The sequence below is a fragment of the Mus pahari genome, chromosome 21, assembly GCF_900095145.1.
Source record: "Mus pahari chromosome 21, PAHARI_EIJ_v1.1, whole genome shotgun sequence".
Lineage (NCBI taxonomy): Eukaryota > Metazoa > Chordata > Mammalia > Rodentia > Muridae > Mus > Mus pahari.
In genome coordinates, this window is record NC_034610.1 from 7,478,990 (window position 1) to 7,486,733 (window position 7,744).

The 7,744-nt window shown below is 42.6% G+C and overlaps 1 pseudogene; it reads left to right on the plus strand.

Annotated features, from left to right (window-relative positions):
• The first annotated feature begins 4,598 nt into the window (after positions 1–4,598).
• On the plus strand, positions 4,599–6,183 carry LOC110338466 (annotated as a pseudogene).
• The last annotated feature ends 1,561 nt before the right edge of the window (positions 6,184–7,744 follow it).

The window sequence follows — 7,744 nt, forward strand, 5'->3', positions numbered from 1 at the left end:
ACACACACATGCACAAACACACACATGCACACACACATGCACACACACATGCACACATGCACACACATGCACACACACACACACACACACACACACATGCACACACATGCAAACTCCTGCTGCTCAGTTGCTTTGTGTTTTCTGGTTGATGTTCAGTGAGGGATTTCCTGTTATATACTAGATATGCCCACTGTCAGAGTGAGAGACATCTCTTCAAGGATGGTGTCCTCGCTCTGCGTCTTCATACTACACAGGAACTTGGATCTGCCTTTTCTCTCTTGTATGGTTCAGAAACCATGAGAAAGTGATACTCCTGGGTAAGCGCTACGTTCCGAGCTTCCTCTGCCCAAAGACTCATGGATGAATAAGTGAGTTTCATTTATGGACAAGACGTTATACAAGAACCTTTAAGTCTTTCCCGATGTCTTAACTCTCTAGAGATTAATGTAACTCTCCATTCTTAACATCTAACATTTTAGCTATTTTTATAGATCAGAAAAACAGATGTATAAGAGTATATGCAATAAAATAACTTTTATATTTCATATAAATATTTAAAGTTCACTACTCTAGCATGGGAATTCTATATTAACATTACTAGTTACCAGATATTTCATAAAGACTAAGTATTTCAAATATTGAAATGAGGCATGTGTATTGTAAATTTTATTACCATACTCCTGGGCTTAGTGACATAGGGTATAACTAATAAACTGTACAAATATGAATATTTATATGCACACAGTCATACATATTTAAATGTGGTGCTTCTGATTGTTGTAGGGAATGACAATGCCATCCCATAATGAGAATCTTGGCTTTTTATGGAGCTGGCAGTAGAATTCTTTACCCTACTTGTGAAAACACTCGAGAGAGGCCCTTTGTGTCAAGGGTTTCATATTCACTCCAGTTACACAGACGCCGTGCTCAACCTACATTATTTCTCTGGATCAGCACTGAAGAGGGTACCCCTGGGAAACACAAAAGGCGGGGGACAAAGTTTAAGGGATTGCTTGAAAAGTTGCAGAAACAAAAGCTTTGTTCAGCCACTGCTTGCTGAGATGAAAACTCCGTGTAGTCTTTCCTAAGCAAGCATAGGCTCAAGTTTGAGTGAAATCTAGCTGCTGGTCTAGACGGAGGGAGAATACAACAGCAGACTTCAGGCGTGGGAGCACGGGAGCGGCTCCGGATGCCCTGTGAGCAGTCAGCTGTGTCTATGCTGATGTCGACACAGGGCAACCCTCACAACCCAGCCTCTGCTCTTCTCACTCAGCTGCCCTCAGCAGGCAACATGGCAATACCACTACAGGAGCACATTCCCAGTGACTGTTAGTCAGCAAATAGGACAGAGGGAGAGGGGGAAACACACCTCCTTGTAGAGGATGTGGAGGTCAACCTTGTGGTGGACAAAGTGAGGCAGAGGTGCTACAGGCTCTTGAGAGGGTTCGAAGAGTCCTGATCCTCCATACAAGGCATTAGATCTATTATACTACACTATTGAGGGCTGTCTGCCTGTTCTACATCTGGTCAGCCTTAGATTTTCCTTTCTGATGAAGGTGGTCCTGGTATAAGAAGTAGCATCTCTCCTCCCCCGGGAACTACATTTGTGAGTGATCTTCCCCACAACCCCACAGGCAAGGCTGGGAGTGTGACCTGGATTCTCAGCTCCTGGTCACACTGGCATACTGGGAACTGTCACCCTCTGACCTGAGGCCCTGGGGAAAGAGGTGACCTTGGCCTGATGGAGATGGTGCCCATGTTGTCCTCCCCTCCTGTTCCAGAAGTGATGGCACGATTGGTTGCACTGTGCTGTCCATCATGAGCAGTGTGCGTTTAGACAGCGATGTTTGGTACATCCCCAGCCGTGCTGCGTCATGGGCTGGGCTGTAGAGAACTACTTCTGCCTGTGCAGTTTCTGTGCCATCTTCTCTGGATTCCTAGATGTTCTGTGAGTTAATAGGTATCCTCTTAAATCTATTTTTCATGTTAAATTATTCATGTTTTATTTCTGTTGCTTTCAAGTAAGTGTAAAATGAACAGAGTGACGGGCCTCATTTCACTGTCTGCTATTGGTGTTTGAGAACATCAGACTACAGCATCTATACTTGCTAACAATGGACAATTTGAGCATGGAATGTGACTATATTTTAGCTAACTTGAGTCAAGCTACAAGTTAAATATTTATGCTAAGGGATTTATGGATGGTGCTTTATATGATATTCAAAGAGGTCATAACTACTTCTTTTTTAAATGTAGAAATCTGTGTGAAGACAGGTTTGACAATTTGACCAGAAATACAGTGCTGGATGACAGTATGATTTCCTCATTGTCCATATTCATAGCCTCGCACATCCTGGTCAGATAAAGACAGAACTTACACAGATAAGCCATGGTGACTATGTGCAAATGCTACCTTACCACACAAGGTATCCTCACATGTTGATATATACCAAGTGCTCAGATTAACATTAAAAATACTAAATGCAATAAATTATATTCTTATAATTTATTCATCCCTGAGGCTATTTGGTAACTCTTGTGGCTTATGAAGTTTCTGATGATCCGAGATAGAAAATATAATCTGTGAAAAAAAGAAACAAGTTCTCTGTTCTGAGGCCAGGAGAAGCTGTAGAGCCAGGAAAACCTGAACCAGTCCCGAGGCACACCGCACGTACGCTCTGGGCCAATCTATTAGTGTGGTCTAGAACGTTGAAAGGTGAGACTAGACCCTGCCCATCCCTACATCTGCACAATTGCACAGTGCTGCTGGGAATTGAACATTTTGTCTTCAGTGATTGATGTCTGAAGATGCAAACCCACGGTACAAGCTTTGTGATGTCTTGGTGCTATATTTAGAAAAAAAAATGTATGAGCTTATACCAGGCATTGTTGAGCTGACTGGTATATACTTTACATGAATAATTAAATATCATCTTTCAGAATAAGAGAAAAATAATTTCCCTGATAGAAGTCGTATCTCCTCACCTAGTGAAATGGGTTTATCATTAAGTGAGTCACTGCAAAGCAAGTCCCCATGTCACCAGCATGTTTTAAGTCGAAACTTGTAGTGACCACAGATCAGTAGACCCTGATCCCATTTCCTGTGGCTAATCAAGTCAACTATACAAACTTAGTGCAATAAAAATAGACTAGTTTTTCATCCACCAGTTCTAGGTGCCTAAGCTGCATCGAGGATTTCAAGTGCAGAGGTTGCAGCAGGGCTTCGTGCTTTTGGAAGGTTGTCACAGAGAAGCTACCTGGGCTAGTCCAGCTTCTAGAGCAGGGGCTCTCAACCTGTGTGTCACAACCCCCTTAGGGAGCTACATACCATATATTTACGTTACATTTCATAACAGTAACTAAATTACAGTTATGAAGTAGCAGGGAACTAGTTTTATGGCTGAGGGTCACCAACACGCAAGGAACTGTAGTTCAGGGTCACAGCATCAGGAAGGTTGAGAGCCACTGATCTAGAGTAAGCCACCATCCTTGGCTCCCAGCCTCTCCATATTCCAAACCAGTTAATATCATTCCTTTGCCTTTGCCTTTTGTGCTCTATTTCCTAAGACCCTGGCCTTTTGTGACAGGAGTCCTACCTGTCCACTTCACCAATTATGCTGTTGCACATGACCTGGAGTTTCTGGTACCTGACCACTGGGTATTTTATATTTGTTTACTTCGCACGCTAGCCTTAAACCCAACTAAGACAGCATGTCCTTGTCTCCAAAAACACTCTTAAATTTGGGCTGTAGGAGCACGCAGGGGAATCAGAGATGTTCTGAGATATTTGCTGACTTCATTTCTTCCTCCTGAACTCTAATGTTTTGCTTTTCTTTTGTGGATATAAGAGAGGATCCAGGTTATAATAGCTTCTCTAACTTTTGGAGATTGAAGAATAATCAGCAAACTCTAAAATTCACTATGTGTATGGTCCAATGACTCTCAACAATGTCACTGTATTATGCTACAACTCCAATCTAGTCTTAGAACAAGTCCATCCCTTCAAAATATTCTCATTTAACTATTTCCAAAACATCCACAGTGCCATTCCAACCCCCACGCCACTTTATATTCTTATAATTTCGTATCTAGAGAACCTGCTATGTCACCACTTCCCTAGGGTCTTTTTATTTAGAATGCCATCTCTGACATTCAACTGTTTTGACACGGTGATATCTCCCTGGTGAGTCATATACAGTTGCATGGCTATACCAAAACAGGTTTCCCCATTCACCGGCTGATAGCTATCAAATTCTTTATTTTGACAAAGCTCTCAATTACTAAGAAAACCATCCTTTGAAAATATAACATTTCTGTGGATGTTCACTAAAATTGAAATCATTTTCCCATTGAAAGACTGTTATAAAAATGCAAAGGAAGATTACAGAATGTAGGATAACACATGAAAACTTACATATATGAATACCATTTCTATCAGGTAGAAGACACTTTTGAAATGTAAAATAACAATAATAATAATCAACAGCCATGAACTGAAGGGTGCTTACCCCAGTCAAGAAGATGCACTAGACATGAATATCAGGCCATGAAGCACCATTATCAATCATGGAAATGAAATCACAAGACGATACCAGTATATGCATAAAAGATATCATGAAAATTTTGTGCTGAAAATTTCAAACTTTGCTGATGGAGATGAGATCCATCCAAGACCATTGAAGTCATCCATCTTGAAAAACATTGATGAAGCACGGTCCAAGAGCTCCATGTATACAGTGGGAGCCCCTCATATGTATGTAGCCTCACACCATGGCTGCCTTGGTGTGGCTAACAGACTGCATCAAGATTCATACTGCCATGAAAGAAAGCTCACCTTTATTTGATGATGGGCAGCTCTAGGGAGAAGAAACTGAAGATGGAATTAAACACAATAAGTTGTTTTTGGACTAAAAAATGCTATGAGAAGTTCATGACCGGGGCCAACAGCTTCGAAGAGGAGGATGCGGAGCTGCAGGTGAAGCTGAAGGACTTGTTCAAGGTAGATGGGTCCAAGCTGGAATCATGAGTAGCAGAAAGCAAGCACTAAATGAGCAGATTGCAAGACTGGAGCAGGAAAGAGAAAAAGAACCGAATCGTCTGATATCATTGAGGAAACTGAAAGCTTCTTTACAAGCAGATGTTCAAAACTGTAAAGCATACATGAGCAGCTTGGAGTCTCATTCATCCATTCTGAAACAGAAATTGAGCAGTCTTGATGAAGAAATTGGTAAATTAGAACTAGAATGTGAAACAGTTAAACAGGAAAACACTTGACTACAGAGTATCGTCGATAACCAGAAGTATTCAGTCGCTGACATTGAGAGAATAAATCATGGGAAAAATGAATTGCAGCAGACTATTAATAAATTAAGCAAAGACCTGGAAGCTGAACAACAACAAATGTGGAATGAGGAATTAAAATACACCAGAGGCAAAGAGGCGATTGAAGCACAGTTAGCAGAGTGCCACAAGTTGGCTAGAAAATTAAAGCTTATCCCCAAAGGTGCTGAGAATTCCAAAGGTTACAACTTTGAAATTAAGTTTAATCCTGAGGCTGGTGCCAACTGCCTTGTCAAATACACTTGTCAAGTGTATGCACCTCTCCAAGAACTCTTGAATATAACTGATGAAGAAATTAACAAAGCTCTGAATAAAAAGGATGAGTCTGGGGGATACTTTAGAACAACCGAACACCATGAAAACGGAAAGCAAGAGGACTGTGAGGATGCTGAAGGAAGAGGTTCAAAAGATGGATGACCTTTACCAGCCTTCGGGAGGCAGAGGCAGGCGGATTTCTGAGTTCGAGGCCAGCCTGGTCTACAAAGTGAGTTCCAGGACAGCCAGGGCTATACAGAGAAACCCTGTCTCGAAAAACAAACAAACAAACAAACAAAAAAAAAAGGTGAGGGAGGGCATCCACGAGGCCATGGATGAGCTAGATGCATCCAGCGGGAATACCAGTTAGCTGTGCAGACCACAACAGGAGAAAGAAACAACTTACAACATCTTTTAGAGATGGTCGCTACACACATAGTGTCTTTGGAGAAACATCTTGAAGAGCAGAATGCTAAAGCCAACAGAAAGTATGAAGAATGTTTGTCTAAAGATCTCCTGAAAAACACCAGAGAGGTCACAGAGAAGTATAAGAGTAACACTGCCCAACTTAAGGCTCCTGACAAATGAAGATAAACTAAGCTTTCATAGACACAACATAATATTCTATCCCAAAATTATGATAACGTAGTAGATTGAACTTTTAGACACATCAGACAGTAAGGTGGAGCTCTTGGATAGTGCGAAGGGATACCCAAGTTCTTTTAAAATTCTTGAGACCTCTTCTTCACATTTTGTATCAGGAAGTTCATATGATGGGCACAGAAAGCCATAAAGAAAGGCAAAGATCTTTAGGGAATCTTTAGTAGATGGAGCTTATAGAGACTTCATGGATACACTATATACATAACCATTTTTTGTAATAAACTCAGTTGTCAAATACACTGCTGAATGAATGCTTTTTTTTTAGTGGAAAAAAAAAAAAAGAAAGAAAACCATTGATGACTCAAACAGCTCAATGGACAACTATCACTCAGAAATGACACTTCCACTATTTATAATTAAGACAGGAAACATAGGCTCTCTGCTCCTTCCTGTTTCAGAGACAGCCGCATCTTCTTGTGCAGTGCCAGCCTCATCCCGTAGACAAAATGGTGAAGGTCAGTGTGAATGGATTTGGCCTTAATAGACGCCTGGTTACTAGGGCTGCCATCTGCTCTCGACATGGCAAAGTGGAGATTGTTGCCATCAACAACCCCTTCATTGACCTCAACTACATGGTCTACATGTTCCAGTATGACTCCACCCATGGCAAATTCAACAGCACAGTCAAGGCTGAGAATGGGAAGCTTGTCATCAACGGGAAGTCCATCATCATCTTCCAGGAGCGAGACCCTGCTAACATCAAATGGGGTGATGCTGATGCTGTGTATGTTGTGGAGTCTACTGGTGTCTTCACCACCACAGAGAAGGCTGGGGCCCACTTGAAGGGTGGAGCCAAAAGGGTCATCATCTCTGCCCCTTCTGCCGATGCCCCCATGTTTGTAAGAGGTGTGAACCACAAGAAATATGACAACTCACTCAAGATTGTCAGCAATGCATTCTGTACCACCAACTGCTTAGGCCCCTGGGCAAGGTCATCCATGACACCTTTGGCATTGTGGAAGGGCTCATGACCAGGGTCCATGTCATCACTGCCACTCAGAAGAATGTGGATGGCCCCTCTGGAAAGCTGTGGCATGATGGCCATGGGGCTGCCCAGAACATCATCCTTGCATCCACTGGTGCTGCCAAGGCTGTGGGCAAGGTCATCCCAGAGCTGAACAGGAAGCTGACTGGCATGGCCTTCCATGTTCCTACCCCCAATGTGTCCATCGTGGATCTGACACGCAGCTTAGAGAAATCTGCCAAGTATGAAGACATCAAGAAGGTGGTGAAGCAGGCATCTTGAGGGCTCACTGAAGGGCATCCTGGGCTACACTGAGGACCAGGTTGTCTCCTGTTGACTTCAACAGCAACTTCCACTCTTCCACCTTTGATGCCGGGGCTGGCATTGCTCTCAATGACAACTTTGTGAAGCACATTTCCTGGTATGACAATGAATACGGCTATAGCAACAGGGCAGTGGACCTCATGGTCTACATGGCCTCCAAGGAGTAAGAAACCCTGGACCACCCACCCCAGCAAGGAC